At 51.0% G+C, this 16,970-nt stretch overlaps 1 protein-coding gene across 7 annotated transcripts in view; it reads left to right on the forward strand.

Annotated features, from left to right (window-relative positions):
- The first annotated feature begins 16,622 nt into the window (after window positions 1-16,622).
- RNF157 (ring finger protein 157) overlaps window positions 16,623-16,970 on the forward strand; it is an 81,017-nt gene continuing 80,669 nt past the window's right edge. For all 7 annotated transcript variants that reach the window (XR_014820681.1, XR_014820680.1, XM_084983672.1 and 4 more), the window contains exon 1: window positions 16,623-16,765. The gene's annotated coding sequence lies outside the window, so the exon portion shown is untranslated. The remainder of the gene's footprint in view (window positions 16,766-16,970) is intronic.

The raw sequence follows: 16,970 nt of genomic DNA on the forward strand, positions 1-16,970 counted from the left end.
TGCGGCCTGTGGACCCGCACTGTTTCTCTTTTTGCCCAGCCGCGCCCATTGGCGGATGTCGGCGCCGTGGGGCTCTCCCGTATTGGCCGGCCGCTGTGTTTTGGCCTGTCCGGGCTCGCGATTGGCCACGGCCGTGCGTTTGGGGCGGAGCCGCACTCGCTGATTGGTCTCCCGTGGGTCCTTTTGAACTCAACTTGAAAACCTTGAGTGCCTGCTGATTGGCTGAGCCCCCTCTGTTTGCTGTTGTAGGCTTGGGGGTGGTGCGGCCAAGTTCATTCATTACTTCATTGAAACTGAACATGCTCAGCTGGAAAAGCAAGACAGAGTGGCTTTGACTCATTTCCTCTGAAAGATGTGGTCATCTCGAGAAACAGAGCGATCAAAATAGAAAACAGACAGAGCCTTTGCAGCTGCTCGAGTCTCAAAATTGTTTATTTTTTTTAAACTTTCAAGCAGCTCTACTTTTAAAAAGCTTTTTATTGCCATGTGTCCCTTTCAAGCCTCTTTCCAGCCACTACCCACCTCACGGGCCAAACAGTTTTCCTACGTTTTTAGACCAAAACTTTGCTCTGTGAAGTTGGAAGACGGTGTTAAGGGACACTAAATATAATGGCAAAGAGGAAATGAGACTTTCGCAGACACTAATATCCCAAGCTGAAAAAATTATTTTCCCTTAAATTGTTTGACCTAACTGAAACTTTAATTTCTACCATCTTTTAAAAATAGAATAGGAATTCCCTCTGTGGCCCAGCGGAAGCGAATCTGACTAGTATCCATGAGGATACAAGTTCAAGCCCTGGCCTCGCTTAGTGGTTAAGCATCCAGCGTTGCTGTGGCTGTGGTGTAGGCTGGCAGCTGCAGCTCCAATTCAACCCCTAGCCTGGGAACTTCCATATGCTGAGGGTGTGGCCTGGAAAAACACCCCCCCCCAAAAAAAAAAAAAAAAAAAAGAGTACGTCTATTCAGGTACTGGATCTCAACTCTAGACATTTAAAAACAGTTTGTTTATATGCAGGGAGCTTCTATCTTTTGGATTAAGATTTAACCTTCAAGGTTTGTACTTGGGAATTGTGGGGGTGGAGAAAGAACAAGGCGTTTAAGCAGATTGAAGAAGGGCCAGAGTGCTTAGTAAGGCAAACACTGCTGGAATTCACTGTTAGAATGTCTGTTTCTGAAAAACTTAGTCAGTTTTGGACCTGAAACACCAATCAGTGTGGATTATAATTTGTTAAGAGCCTGCAGAACAGGAGGCTAAGAAAAAAGCAAGCCATGGCTCTATTTTGACTTTGCCTGCAATGGATTAACTCTCCGTCTAAGAAAATTTACACATATAGAAAGAATAGAATATAAATAAGGAAAAAGTTACAGCCAATGTTTATGTACTGATGAAAAACAGCCTCGGGCACCAGAATGAGCCTTTTAGTTTGTCCCATTTAGTTAGCCTTTTTGTTTGTTTGTTTGTTTTGAAGGGACAGGAGTCAGCTCTTTGCCTGCCCAGACTTGTTTCTTGCCGCGATTGCACTTAGCCCTCCTGAGTGCGCATGAGCTGAGACCTGGAGTGTGGCTGGAGAGTCCAGCCCAGCTTGCCGCCCTTCCCTTCCAGTAATTGCAAGGTGAAAACAAAAGTGAGCAGCCAGCAGCTGCCATTGCCAAGGAGCCTGGGCCACAAGCAGCCCCAGAACAAGGAAGTACTGTCACTGTGGGCTCCAGGTCTCACAGGTACATTCAGGTGTCAAGCATGCCAGGGCCGTGAGAGGTAGGATCTACATGGGCAGAGGCACTTCAGGCTGCGAGAGCCCTCAGGTCTTAACTAGAGCTTCTCAAGGAAGGCAGGGGTCCTGAAAACACCATAATTGCCAAACCTATTTTTTCCTGGATATCAACATAGTTTGTTCCAAACCTCTCTTTAGCGATTGCCATTTGCAGGACACAGCTATGGGCACCTGGGGGCATGGGACGCCCGCAAGCCAGAGGGACTCCCTTCTGGTGATCTTCTGTGGGCACAGGGTCACTTCGGGCTGACAGAGAGAGAGAGAGCAACAGAGTCCTGCCTCTGATCTGTGGCGGTGAGTAAAGCACATGCTTAATCAATATTTTGCCTTCTGAGAATCTGTTTGGTAATGAATGGGGGTAGGGCTTCCCCTTCTCCCAATGGGCAACAGGAGTGCCCCCGTGCCTGGGAGCACTGGAGAATGAATGAGGTCATGTTTGCAGAGGGCTTTGAGCCGTTGGGATGAAAGCACCTCCCCCAGTGCAAGGTATTATTAACTGAAGGTGTTATTATTTTCATATGAGAGGACAATGTGTGGCAAGTAAAACAGAGCAATGAAAACAAGCCCATTACTAACAAATAAAACACAGTAGTAGCCTGGGAAGGAACAGAACCCTCGTTACACCAATGGTCTAGGCTCCAGAATGAGTCATGATACAGCTACTGAGGAGACTCCTAGCCGGTATTTCCTCCACCGGCCGGGATAAGGATGTTATGAATGCGAGTCACTGAGTTGGTGCAGAGATGGGCAAGAAATAGCTGGCCTGTGACAAACAGCTGCCATTTACCAAGTCCTTCCTAGAGGCCAGGCACCTTTCGAAGAAGAGTTTACCGTCAGTGAACGCCTTTTAATCCTCGCAACAATCCAGAATTCCATTTCACCAGCAGGGCAGTTAAGGCACAGAGGAGGGGAGGAGCTCACCCAAGGTCACCGTCCTAAGTGCCGGAGTCAAGCACTGGCCCAGGGTAGTTCCCAAACCTTGTGGTTAAACCATTACAGCTTCCTTAATGCTGTGTTGTCACCTCAGTGGAGCCATCAAGGATGCTGGGACTTCCACAGGGGGTGTGCTGGAAAAGCCCCGAGCCCCAAATGGGGCAAAGGTGGATCAGCCCTCTTTGCCAGTCCTGGGGGAGGGGTGGCGAACTGACCTCTCCAACCTCCAACTCTGCAGTGCATTCCACTCCCATTTCTTTATCCTCTTTTTTTTTTTTTTTTTTTTTTTTGTCTTTTTGCCTTTTCTAAGGCTGCTTCCCACGGCATATGGAGGTTCCCAGGCTAGGGGTCGAATCCAAGCTGTAGCCGCTGGCCTACGCCAGAGCCACAGCAACGCAGGATCCGAGCCGCATCTGCAGCCTACACCACAGCTCACGGCAACGCCGGATCGTTAACCCACTGAGCAAGGGCAGGGACTGAACCCGCAACCTCACCGTTCCTAGTTGGATTCGTTAACCACTGAGCCTCGACAGGAACTCCTCCCGTTTCTTTTTTTCCCTCTTTCTACCTCTTACTCCCCAGCCCACACAGATCCAATAAAGCTGAGAGGGGGACCTCGAGGGCTCTTGGGTTCTCAAGCCCACCACGTGCAGGCTTCTGTGACACTTCCTACACCTGTGCCCATCTCCTCTGCCTGGAACTCCCTCCCAAGAGGCCTGAGGCTCGGGGAGGGCGAGGCTCCTGCTCAAGGTCAAGGTTTAAGGTGGCTCCAAAAGCCCATTGTCTTCCTCCTCTCTCTCCTTTCCTTCCATTCCCTTCTTTTCCTCCTTCCTTCCCGCCTTCCTTTTCTCCCTTCTCAAATTCTTTCTTTTTTCTTTTTTGGCCACCCTGCAGCATAGGGAAGTTCCCGGGCCTGGGATCAGATCTGAGCCACAGCTGCGGCCACGCCGGATCCTTAACCCACTGTGTCGGGCCAGGGATTGAACCTGCGTCCAGGTGCTCCAGAGATGCTGACGGTCCCGTTGCAACACAGAGGGAAATCCTCTCACCAAATTCGTGTTTCTTGTTTCCCTTCTGGGGCTTCAAGATGCCAAGACAAATGGACAGAGTGGCCGGGAGAAGCAGAAAGATGTTAAGAGAAGGAGATCTGGAGAGGATGCAGGGCCAGGTAAGTCGTTCAAAAGCAGACAAGCAGCACCGAGGCCCGGGGGCAGCTGGGTCAGGCTGGACCGGGGCACTTCCTAGCGTGATGACCGCCTTCTCATGCGGGGGACTCTTGCCAGATTTTTTTTTTTTTTTTCCCACTTATTGCAAATTTGCGCTATTTCTACTTTGCCACTCTTTGTTTGGCCACACCCGCAGCATGCAAAAGGTCTCAGGCCAGGGATCAAACCTGGGCCACAGCAGTGACCCAAGCCACTGCAGTGACAACACTGGCTCCTTACCCCGCTGAGCCGTGAGGGAGCTCCAGCTCATGTATTTAACACAACTTTTTTTTTTTTTTTCTTTTGGCCACTACTTGTTATGGCAACTTCGTGTTATTTCTACTACATGAGGGGAGAGGTTGCCTCTTTTGAAGCATGGACTTTTTTTTCTACTCTTTTTTCTTAAGGAGGATGGGGCTCCGTGTGGGAGGACATCCCCTGTGACCACTGAGATTTATGTCTGTGGCTCTGAACCCAGCTCTGTGCTGTTCTTTATTTGATACAACAACCCAGTGTGTGGGGGGACTGTGCCTACCCCCTGCTCACGAAGGAGACAAGTGGGGCCAGAGAGGGCAGGGGATCTGCCCCAAGTCACTCAGCTTGCTCAGGGTAGAGCTGAGATCTGAACCCACGTACAGGTGTTTGCTCCCAGAGCTGGTGCTCTTCCGTGTCACGGTCCGCTTGACACGGAAGCCACGGCCCTGCCCACCCGCTGCGAGCCGCCTGATCTCTCCTAGGGATACTGAAAAGGCACAAAAGCTTGTCTGTGTTGTTGGAAGTAGTGAAAAGGTCAAAGCCGGTGCTCAGGTGATGCGTTCATGCTGGTTTCTACCAGATTATGATTTCACTAAATGTCACGTGTCCACAAGGGACAAAGGCCATACCACTCCCAGCAGTTGATGGTATTTCCCAAAAGCAGTACTGGCAGCCTGTACGCTCTGTCCTGTACCTGCCAGCCCTGTGATAAGGCAGCCCCACCTCTACTGCCAGGTGTGTCTTAGGGTAGATAAGTCTGGCACCCTTTCTTTTTCTTTTTCTTTTTTTTTTTTTTTTTCGGTCTTTTTAGGGCCGCACCCACGGCATATGGAGGTTCCCAGGCTAGGGGTCAGATTGGAGCTGTAGCCGCCGGCCTACGCCAGAGCCACACAGCAACGCTATATCCAAGCCTCATCTGCCACCTACACCACAGCTCATGGCAACACTGGATCCTTGACCCTCTGAGCAAGGCCAGAGATCGAACCCTTAACCTCATGGTTCCTAGTCAGATTCGTTTTTCCATACGCAACTCCTGTTTTTTCCCATTTGGCTGGACCTGTGGCATGCAGAAGTTCCCAGGCCAGGGTTTGAACCCAAGACAGACCGAACAGTGACAATGCCAGGTCCTTAACCCACTGTGCCACCAGGGAGCTCCTCGGCAACCCTTTGGAAGGGACGCCAGAGGTGGATCTTCGCCAAGAGAGAGAGAAAGGGAGGGCAGGGAGACGGCTTTTGCAGGAAGGTCCTCCTTCTCGGGGGTCCTCAACAGTGTCCTTGAACCCACTTTCTCTTTATGGGACAGAAATTGATCTGCCTGGAACTGGGCCTCCCTTCGCCCCACCCTTGTGTCCAAAACACAGGAGGCCCGTTGCCATGGCAGCCACAGTCTTGGAGGTTTGAGACCGCCTTCCGACTGGACACACCTTTCATTTGTTCTTTGTTTTGAGAAACACCAAGTTCATGTTTAACCTCTGCACGGTTAGAAGCATAATGATCAATGGCTCGTGTACCCAACACAGAGGTCCAGGACGGGTACCTTTGAAGACCTCCCCAAATGCCTACTCTTTTCCTCCCCCAGAGAGACTCCTCATGCTCAAATTTGCGTTAATCTTTCCCTGGCTTTTCTTTGCCATTTAATCCTCTGTGCACCCAGCTCCAGACGGATCAGCGACTGATTCCATTGCATAAGTGACTCACCTCTCTGCCGGGCCTCCGGGCCAGTTCCTCTCTCCACTAACTCTGTTGGGTGAGCTCAATGGAGCCCCCGGGCCGAGATGGGTCACTCCCAGCAAGGGCGGCCGGCTCTTTCTCTTTTCCCCTACCTCAGACAGCGACCCTCATCCAAACTAGCCATCTTGGGTCTTAAGGATATAGTCCAGGAAGGCTCCCTGGAGCAGAGAGAGCTGGGAAGGCGTTGGGTAGATGGAAAGGAGAAGACGGGAATTTCTGGAAGAGGAAGCCATGCAAACCAAAGCACAGACCAGAGTTCCCGCTATAGGCCAGGCATTGCTACAGCTGCAGGGTAGGTTGCAGCGCAGCTGGGATCTGATCCCTGGCCCAGGAACTTCAGAGGCTGCAGGATGGCCAAAAAATAATAAAATAAAATATAAAATAAAACAAAACAGAAACAAAATAGAAACAAAGCACAGAGTTACCTTGAAAGCAAGTTCATAGCAAGGCCATTCAGGGCTTCTGTTGGGAGACAATGGGGGCGGGGCGGACACGCTAAGCTTGGGAGGCCAGGGTGGGAATGAACTTGCCCTGGGCAGTGGGGGAGGAGGGGGCTGACTCAATCCATGAAAAATGGCACATGCTTCCTCGAGTTGGTGCAGAATTGCCTCAAATTTGTCAGGCTAAGAGATGGTAAAGCAAGGACAGTCCTACAGTCTTACTTCTCACCCATGCAAAGTTCACGGCATTTGGTAGCTCTCAAGAAAAACTGCCCTCTGGGCAATGATGTAATGATTCAGCCTGTGGGAGCTTCCTGTGTCTCCGAGCGGCTACTGGCAAACTACAGCCCCCGGGCTGCCTCCTGTTTTTGTAAATAAAGGTTTATTGGGACATAGCTCAGCTTATTGCTTATGCATCATCTGTATCACTTCATCCTGCGGCAGAGATGAGCAGTTGCCATAGGGACCACAAAGCCCAGAACGTTTCCCCTCTGTCCCTGTGCGGCAGCTAGACCTTGGCTTTGAGAGGGCTGGAGGGTTGAGCATTGGCAAGTAAATGGTTTAGCCCAGAATAAGATACCTCTGCTCAGGTTCATTGCCCAGAAGAATCCCATGGCCTCTCCTAACTTCCAAGGAGCAGCCAAGTTGATCCTCTGCACACCCAGAAGTGGGGCACCGGGGATGGATGCCCATCGGCACTGTCTCAACGATCGCCATGGGGCCCTTCCTCGGGTACCAGCTGGGCCGTGAGGATGCACCTGTTTGCATTTGCTTGCCTCTAAATCCCAGAGTCATGGAGGGAAGTGAAATGCACCAGGACGCAGCAGCATGGAGAGAAATGTTGGGGAGGGGTCAAGAGTTTCTGATGGGAACTGGAGTTCCTGTTGTGGTTCAGCGGAAACGAGTCTGACCAGTATCTGTGAGGATGCAAAAAAAAAAAAAAGAGTTTCTGGTGAGACACTGCTTGAGGTTTCAGAAATTTTTAGGAACAAGGGAAACGAGGGTATGCTGGGAAAAAAGTGGGGGAGGGGAAAGTAAATCCTGGAGAAGAGTTTGTTTAAAACAAAGTCCCCTGGGGAGGTCCCATCGTAGCTCAGCGGGTTACAAATCCCACTAGTGTCATGAGATGCCTGTTGGATACTTGGCCTCGCTCAGTGGGTTAAGGATCTGGTGACGCCGTGAGCTGTGGTGCAGGTCACAGGCTCAGCTCGGATCCGCCACTGCTGTGACTGTGGTGTAGGCAGCTACAGCTCTGATTCAACCCCCAGATGGGAACTTCCACGTGCCCTAAGAGCAGCCCTAAAAAGCAAAAAATAAAAATAAAACAAATAAAATAAAGCAAAGCCCCTGGGGGAAAGGTTGTAAACAAATTAATAAAAAAGAATTCTTAAAATTTCAAAAACATTGTACATGAATGAATAAAAGATTCTTAAAATTTCAAAGAAATCATAAATGAATGAATAAGACTTTTCAAAATGTCACTAAGTACATAATAAAGCCCCCAGTTGTTTTTTGTTTTTGTTTTTGTTTTGCAAGTTTGGTGATGACAGGTGCCCTCGTCTGTCTTTCGGGAACACAGAGCCCTTCCGGACCAGGGAGGGATGTGTACCATTTCCTGACCCGGAGAGCCCGTGCCCGCGTAGAGCAGGCACTCTTTGGCCCAAGCCGGGTGCTGTTAGTAAACACGGGGGCCAGTCTTCCGCATAAAGAGGAAGGAAGTCTCTGCTGAGAACTGGGTTGTACAGCACAGAACTGGGAACCCAGCAGCACGCGCCTTGTCACCAGCAATATCCGAGCCCATCACACCCTGGACCCCAAGAGCGATCAGAGAGACAATCCTGTGACCTGCCCTGGGGGAACTGTCTAGACAGGAGCCACCCTCCCAAGCAGGCTGCGCATGGAGCCCAGTCATCCGACAGGATTGTGCGAGGAGACGGGGTGTCTGTTCAGACCTGTGGGTAGTTACAAAGCACAGGTGTTACCAAAGTCTTTAGAGGAGAGACGTTTTAGGCCAAAAAGGACTTTCAGAGATAAGGGGTGGGGGTGGGGGAGTCAGGGGGCTTGTTGGAAAATGGTCCTAATTCAGATGCGAGATAATACAGGAGGAAGTGGGTGGGACAAGGGTGGCCGATCAAATTTGGGGAGAGGCGAGGGGAGGAGAAAGCCCCACGAACGGACCTTTGCTGCTGGTGCCACCATAGAGGAAACCACTCTGGCTCAGTGACCAGCAGGCCTGGCACGGGGACACGTCTCCCCCATGGAAGCTGGGAGGACAGACAATCTGTGGGTGAGACTCAGACGAACCTCAAACAGGTTTCTGCTGCCTGCCCCTGGTTGAGTAAGTGTCAGTCTCCTCACCTGGGAAATGGGAAGAAGAATCAAACTTATCTCTTAGGGTGGTTTTGAAGATTAAGTGAGACACTGCATTTGAAAGCGCTTGGAGGAAGTCATTGCTCAAAAACGATGATGCTTCATAAGTATTTCAAAAATGAGGATTTTTCGTAAGTATTTAAATAGCCGTTTATTTAATGGCCCTTGTGTATGGGAAACAATACGCCCAGTCCGGTCCATCTAGGGGATTTGAAGAAGACAGAGACCAGAGGTGTGCTGGTAAAGTGGCCCTGGGGAGTCGGGAAGGCCTGGCTGGCAGTGTTTGATGGTTTCTGTAGTTTAAATAGCCCCACTATGGTCAATTTAAAGCTACCAGCAGTTTGAGGTTTCTGTCGTGGCTCAGTGGCAACGGACCCGACTAGCATCCATGAGCATATGGGTTCGATCCCTGGCCTCGCTCAGTGGGTGAAGGATCTGTTGCTGCTATAAGCTAGCTGTGGTGTAGGTCGCAGACGTGGCTTGGATCCTGCGTGGCTGTGCCATAAGCCGGCAGCTGTAGCTCCGATTTGACCCCTAGCCTGAGAACCTCCGTATGCCACAGGTGCAGCCCTAAAAAGCAAAAAAAAAAAAAAAGTTACTGGCTGTTTAAGAAATGGCTGGCAAAATTCTGAACAATCGGCTCTGGAGAGCCGTCCCCAACCCAAAGGGCTTTCTCTCTAGTTAGCAGATGACACATGAGTGAAAATTAAACAATGGTGGCTCACAGAGACCCAGCCCAGTCCAGAGACGGTCGGCTCATCCGGCCGCAGGGGCTAGAGGGCCTTTGAGGGTGAGCTTCACTGCCAGTGCTGTGACTGGGGCTGCTGTGCTCTGGGGAGAAGGAAGGAGTGCAGGCTGGCTTCTGCTCAGGCTGTTCAGGGGGATGGGGGGTGGGAGCCTGGCATTTTGGGTTCCAGTGGGTGCGGAAGGATCATGTCTCAGAAGATGCAAACCCTGGACTCTGCCTCCAGCCAGAGGGTCACAGACATCAGTTCCATCATCGGCACGATGAAGGCAGGTCTCGCATGCACATCCTGGCTCAGCAGATCTGGAACTCCGACTTAAAAAAAAAAATCACCTTTGGAATCCAATTACTTCATGCTGCACCTGCGGCATGTGGAAATTCCTGGGCTGGGGTCAAATCAGAGCTGCAGCTGCCGGCCTACATCACAGCCACAGCCACAGCCACGCCAGACCTGAGCCATGTCTGTGACCTACGCCACAGCTTGCAGCAACGCCAGATCCTTAACCCACTGAGCGAGGCCAGGGATGGAACCCTCATCCTCACTGGATACTCCTCAGGTTCATTGCTACTGAGCCACAAGGGGAACTCCAACCTTTTTTTAATTAAAAAAAAGAAGTTAGCATTTAATTAATTAAAAAAGAAGTTAGCATTCCTGCTGTGTGCCAGGAACAGTGCCAGGGCTTTTTACAGCTTGTCTCCCTGAATGTTCAGACAGCTCTTTGCAGTTCTCATGTTCATTTATAGAGGAGGAAACTGAGGCTCAGAGAGACAGGAGTTTCCTAAAACACACCGACCATAAGAGAAGAGCTGGGCTTTGAACTTGGTTCCAACTGGCTCCAGAGCCCGACAGGCCTTTTGCCTTTGGAAGCTGGGGACACCCAGCATATAAGCATCAAGTAAGTTAGACAAAATTATTCACCCAGAAAGACTTCTGAGAAAGAAGAGCCATGGTTCTCGGAGGCAGCTTCGTGGCAAAGGTGAGATTTCAGCGGAGAGGGACTGATCTCAGCACACAGGTATATGACACAAGCAGAAAGGTTTTTCAGGAGCAAATACATGAGCAGGAGTGACAGGTGTTTTGGGGATTATGGGTACAAGGGTTTTTGGGGAAGCAGAGGAGAAAAGGGTTCCGGGATGAAATATCTGTCTTGTGTAAGGTAATGGGGAGCCACTAAAGGTATAGGAGCAAGGGAGGAACATGAAGATGGCTGCATATTAGGAAAGTTAACTTAAGGGGAATTTTTTTTTTTTCCCATGGGCCTCATCCGCAGCACGAGGAAGCTGCCAGACCAGGGATCGAACTGTGCCACAGCAGCGACCCAAGCCACTGCAATGACAATGCCGGATCCTTAACCCACTGAGCCACAAGAAAACTCCCGAGAGTGGTTTTTTTTTAAATTGATTTTTAAATTTGGGCTGTACCTGCGGCATTCGGAACTCCCCAGGCCAGGGACTGAACCGGAGCCACAGCAGTGACACTGGGGAAGCTAGGGGAAGCTAGGGCCCTGGGGAACTTCCCTAAGAGTGATTTTTAGAGTAGGTAAGTGCAGAGAGGACCAAGAGGCAGAAAAACCAGAGAGGAAGCTCATGAGATGGCCAGACCTCTTTTCATGTGCAGATTGCATCCTGGACTCTAAAACATAACAGTACACAACCAAGCACTGTCATAAACATACACCTCCTGGGACGTAAAAGGAATCCGAGGCTTCCGACAGGTTGCTTTGGGAGGCACGACAGTTAGGCAGGATCTGTGCGTTACTCTGTGAGACTCAGCACACTCTGAAGCGCCCTGATGAGGAAGAATGGTGATCGCTTAAACGAACAAGCAATTGGCGCAGGAATCAATGGCTCTTTGCACACAAAGTCTCGGCACGGGCCAGGGCTCGGACTTGAGCAGGGACGCGCTCTTAGTGTGGATATGACACATGTAACCCGCTTGCTCCGGATCTGATCTAACTCGCTCTCAGCCCTCTTTTCCCATCTGCCCTTTGGTTTCTGTGCCTGGGAGGTGCCCCGTGACCGATCTGACCTCAGCTCTGGTTTCAGAGGAGGAGAGGCAGGGCATAGGGAGACTCTCGCTGAGAAGTTCCCCGGCATCCTATTCCAGCTTGAGCGCAGCCATGGATAATTTCCATGGGAGGGCAAGTTGATGGCATGTTGGCACCGTTATCACAACAGGTGGACATACACATGTGTTTGTGCTGGATCTCTGAGCTCACTCCTTGAGTTGTTTGTCCTCTTAGACCCGCTCCAGAAGTCAGCCTACTCCAAAAAAAAAAAAAAAAAAAAAAAAAAAAGGGCGGGAGAGAGAGAGAGAGAGAGAGAGAAGAAACTAAGCCATCAGTGTGTGTTTCCCGAAGCAGAGTCCAGAACACCGAGCCTGGGATCCCTAGGTTCTCAGCCAGGCTGCCACTGGCCTGGCCTTGGGCAAGTTCCCTCCCCTCTCCAGGCTACAGCTGCCTCATCCATCAGGTATGACAGCTTTTGGGCTTCTTCTAGATCTGATGCTCCAGCCAGGACTGGCGTTGTCAAGAAACCCCGAGAGAAGGAAGAGAATTAGTTTTCCTTTTCTTCCTTTGATCTTTCTAAGTAACCGCAGTTGAGCAGAGAGGTGTGGAGGCTGTCACCACGTCGCTTCTTCCCCGTTCTGGTTTCTTTGGTTGGCAGGAGACAGATGCTGGGCTTTTCGCCTGCTGGGAGTGTTTCCCCGGAGAAAAGCAGAGGGGGCAGCGGGTCCCCACAGGGCTGAAGTGTGAGTGGCGCCTTCTTTCACACCGACTGATCTATCACACAGCATGTGCAGCCCCAGATGGGGCTGAGCTCAAAGCCAAAAGAAGAGCAGGGAAGTGAAGGCAGAAGTGAAATGTACAGAAACGAGCTTACAGGTTCTCGGTGTTTGAGGAAAACAATCTGGGACTAAAGTAAAGCAAAAATAGAACCAACGCGCCTCGTTTCTAGAACCTAGTCCTTGGATGAATTCCTATCCTGGGTCCCTTGTTTCTCCCAAGCAAGGCCAGATGCCTGGGCAGCAGGGCGGGAGCCAGGGAGAGGCGCCTGCGTGACCTGGCGAGTGATTGCCAGCTTGAGGGTTACACCCCAGGCACCTTACTCTCCCCGCCCAAGCCCAGCCACACCAGGCAGTGTAAACATTGTCTTTCACTTCGATCTCCACTTGGAAAGTAGATTAAGAAGCGACAAACCCAACTGAAGTCGGCCGCCTTGGTACGGTTCTCCTTTGTTGGAGGCACGCAGCTGAGCAGGAAATTAACAATGAGGCATTCACACATGGCAAGAAGCAAAATAGGACAGGTCGATTGCTGATTTCCTATGTTCCTCCACAGAGAGCCTTAGGTTGCCACAGGAACCGTTTGCTGGGTCCTCAAACATTAAGGATCAGGCCCTCCGTCAGCATCAGCCCGCTACACCGAAGTGGAGCAGAATGTGAAATTTGCTGCTGGTGGCTTTAGCTTTTTGTTTTGTTTTGTTTGCTTTTTAGGGCCGCAGATGCGGCATATGGACGTGCCCAGGCTAGGGGTTGAATCAGAGTGACAGCTGCCGGCCTACACCACAGCCACCGCCAGGGAGGATCCGAACCGCATCTGCGACCCACACCACAGCTCATGGCAATGCCGGATCCTTTAACCCACTGAGCAAGGTCAGGGATCGAACCTGCGTCCTCATGATACTAGTGGAGTTTATTACTGCTGAGCCACAATGGGAACTTCCTGGGGTTTTTTTTTTGTTTGTTTTATTGGCTGCACCCTCCACTTGTGGAAGTTCCCAGGTCAGGGATCCAACCTGTGCCACAGCAGCGACCTGAGGCACAGCAGTGACAACACCAGATCCTTAACCCACTGAGCCCCACGGGAACTCCTGATGGTTTTAGTTTTAATCCATGGAAGCCACGGGCCAAGGACCAAGGGAGAGATCAAGGGCTGTGTATTGCAACTGGGGTGCATCTTTGGGGTGCTCAGAACAGCCAGGGCTCTTCCTCTCCTAGCCCTGGCAGAAGGGCCAAGGAAACAACCTAGAAAGGGCCTGTCTTAGCTCCTTCAGGCCCCCAGGCACCCCCACCCTGTTGCCTCGGGAACACTGTGCTACAAACAGGACAGCGACTGTCAGCTCTTCACCTTCGGACTCCGTCTCTCTCTTGACACGGGAATCTGTGAGAAGCATCAAAATGATTGGATGTGTGACAAAGGTTGGAGAAGGCACATCTGAGCTGAAACCAGGACAGTCAAAATGAACGAACTTAAAAGCTCGAAGGGAACAGCTGACCTAGAAATTACTTGCTCCTGCACAAGTTCCCGCTGTGTTGCAGTGGGTTAAGAAATGAGTGATGCCCAAGCGTGTAGCATAGATCACAGCTGAGGCTCAGATTCTATCCCTGGCCCGGGGACTTCCACCTGGCATGGGTGCGGGAGGGAAAAAAAAGTGGCTTTTACCTCCTTGTCTTCCTTGGAAGCTTAGAGGAAACCCCTGAGACCTTGAAACCCTTGTCTGAGATGATTCTAGTGAGGGCTGCGTCCACAGGGTGGAAAGGGACCGGATGCACTGAAGTTATTTACACGAAAGATGCAAGGTATCTGTGTGTAATTTCCCCATGCACTTATGGCCACCCTCCCTAGACCATCTGTTCAAGTTAAAAGTATTTTTATGGCTCTCTTGATGGCGGTCACTTCTGGATTTTTCCTCTTGTCTGTGCCATCTTCTCCCCTAGGGCCTCTCCTTGGCCCAGATCTCTGGCAAGGGAGTCAAAAGGCACCGAGGCAGGACCTGGGAGGAATGCAGGGCTGCCCGCACCCCCCCCACACCCCATCCCTGCCCCCAAGAGGTGGCTCTTCCCAGACTTTGCTTATCTCGCGTGGGCCCTGAGCCCTGGCTGAGGTTCTCCCCTCTTTTCCCAAACTGTAACACCATGCGATTACATTGTAGACGACGGGGTTCTAACCCAATTCACAGAAAGCCTCTTTGACCTAAACTTTTCTCTGAACTACCCCACCCCTTTCTCTTCTGCCTCTCGACCCTAGGCAGCTCATCAATGCAATTGCTTCTTTTTTTAAACTGTCTTTTTTTTTTTGGATTTTTTGGGTGGTACCTGCAGCATATGGAGGTTCCCAGGCTAGAGGTCCAATCCGAGCTGTAGCTGCTGGCCTACACCACAGCCACAGCAGCTCTGGATCCAAGCCGTGTCTGTGACCTACACCACAGCTCACGGCAATGCCGGAACCTTAACCCACAGAGCAAGGCCAGGGAGAGAATCCGCATCCTCACGGATACTAGTCGGGTTCGTTAACCACTAAGCCACGACAGGAACTCCTAGTCTAGGAGGAGTTCCTGTCTTGACCCGCAGATGGCTTCTTCACAAGAGCCAGTAAGGAGGAAGTTATTTCAGGGTCAGGGAAACTGAAGCTGGTTACTAAGGGCTCAGGCTCAAGTTACATAGCTGGTTCCAGCCTTCCTTTGTCCCACTCAAAGTCCAGTGCTCTTTCTTTGCCTCAGTTTCCTCAACTGTAAAATGGGGATGATAATAACATGTATTTCATCGGGTCCCTGTGAGGGATGAGTGCTTTAATGTGTGTAAAAGCGTCCAAAAAATGCATAAAAATGTTTAAACTAGGGCCTGGCACATGGAGGGTGTTTAATGAATGCCCGCTCGTGTTACTGCACTATGCTTCGTATCTTACTATTCCCGTCACTGGATTCATGAACCGTTTGTGGGAGGAGGGACCAAATTACAGGCTTGAGTGTTATCCAGGATGGGGAAGGAACCTGCTTCCCAAGCTCAGAGCTGGTTCACGGGGGATCAGAACAGATCCTTGCAATTAATCTGCTGCCGGGCTCTGGCTGGGACAAAGAAACCTGCAGACACGGGTAAACCCTTTCAGGGGATGGTGTCCCCTTTACCCAATGCTGAGGGCAGGAAGGACAAACAGAGGCGAAGATTCTGACTTCTTAGAAGAGTCTTAGACTTCTGAACAGAGTCTAAGATTATAAGGCCTTTTACTCTGAGGCGGCTCTAGATTCTTCATGGCTTGTATTTTATCTTTACCAAGTAATTACACTGTAGGGTCTGGGTATGGTGAAAGCAGGGCATCAGTTCCCTTCCAAAGGTATGTCCAAGAGCCTTCTAGTGGTTAGGGTCAAGGGCTAGAGGGAGGGCTCTGAGCTCCGCCAGGGAGCCCTGGGGTTTGAGAGAGGCTGCACATAGGTCTGTCTGGGCCAGGAACTTACCCTGTGGCTTAGGCCTGAGTCAGCCTGTCAGTTGATAAAAATGACAGACATGTGTTCCTGCCACCCTGGGGAACTTGGAGAAAAACCATGGCAACTGGAGCTGGTTTCTGTGTGTGTGTGTGTGTGTGTGTGTGTGTGTGTGTGTGTGTGTGTGTGTTTAGGGCCACACCCAGGGTATATGGAAGTTCCCAAGCTAGGGGTTAAATCATAGCCACAGCTACAGCCACACCAGATCCGAGCCACATCTGCGACCTGTGCTGCAGCTTGGGGCAACACCAGATCCTTAACCCACTGAGCGAGGCCAGGGATTGAACCTGTATCCTGTGGATACTAGTTTTTACTACTGAACCACAATGGGAACTCCATGGGAGTTGGTATCTTTGCTACTAGGTATGAAGCTGAAAAGAGGGCAATGAAAAATATGAAAGGGAGTTTCCTTTGTGGCTCAGGGGGTTAAGGACCCATTGTTGCCGATGTGAGGATGCAGGTTTGACCCCTGGCCTCGCTCAGTGGGTTAAGGATCTAGAGTTGCCTTGGCCTTGGCATAGACCTCAGCTGCAGCTCCTATTTGACCCCTAGGCCGGGAACTCAAATATGCCACAGGTGCGGCTGTTAAAAACAAGAAAAACACAGAGAATCATCAGGAAAGATGCTCTATGGATGGCTTTAAAAGCTTAATCAAGGGACCTTGACTCCCCAAACTGTACTTGGAACCCCTTGCTGAAAGGTTGCTGAAACCACGTTCTTGAAATTGAAGTTTTCGCAGATCAGTTTACTCTCTCAGGAAAAAGCCCGCCAAAACAGAAATAGCATAAAGGGTTTAAAACACAAATGTCTGCAATTAGGTTTAGAATGAGGTCTTCTGCCTGCCCAGGTGTTCCACGGTTGGTGTGCTCTGGCCCCACTCCAGTTCCCCTGCATTAACGCCCTTCTTCCCAAAGTTTCCCAAAGGTGCGGTCCGAGGGGCCTTGTCTCCTTCTCCTCTTGGGCCGATGGTCTCCCAACTTCAGGGTTACAGGAGCTGCCCAAGGGACCCGTAAACAGAACAAGCATAGAGCTCGGCGCCTTGAAAGGAACTAGGTGAGAGGGATGGCGACGTTTTCCTGGAGGGTCACCGGCACTGACCAGTCTACCCGACCCCTGGGAGCCCCTGAGGGGCTGAGGCGCTCGGGGCGGGAACCCACCCCCACTGCCCGCCTGGGAGGCGGAGGGCGCCCCTCTGCGGGTTTGTGACCATCGGCTTTGGCACATGTCGAGGGACGGGGCTGGAGAGAGCCTCCGCCAG

This window comes from Sus scrofa, chromosome 12 (genome assembly GCF_054392235.1).
Source record: "Sus scrofa isolate SSC_HxYL_T2T_F1_AM1 chromosome 12, Sscrofa_HxYL_maternal_Yorkshire_Landrace_v2.0, whole genome shotgun sequence".
In the NCBI taxonomy this organism is placed as follows: Eukaryota; Metazoa; Chordata; class Mammalia; order Artiodactyla; family Suidae; genus Sus; species Sus scrofa.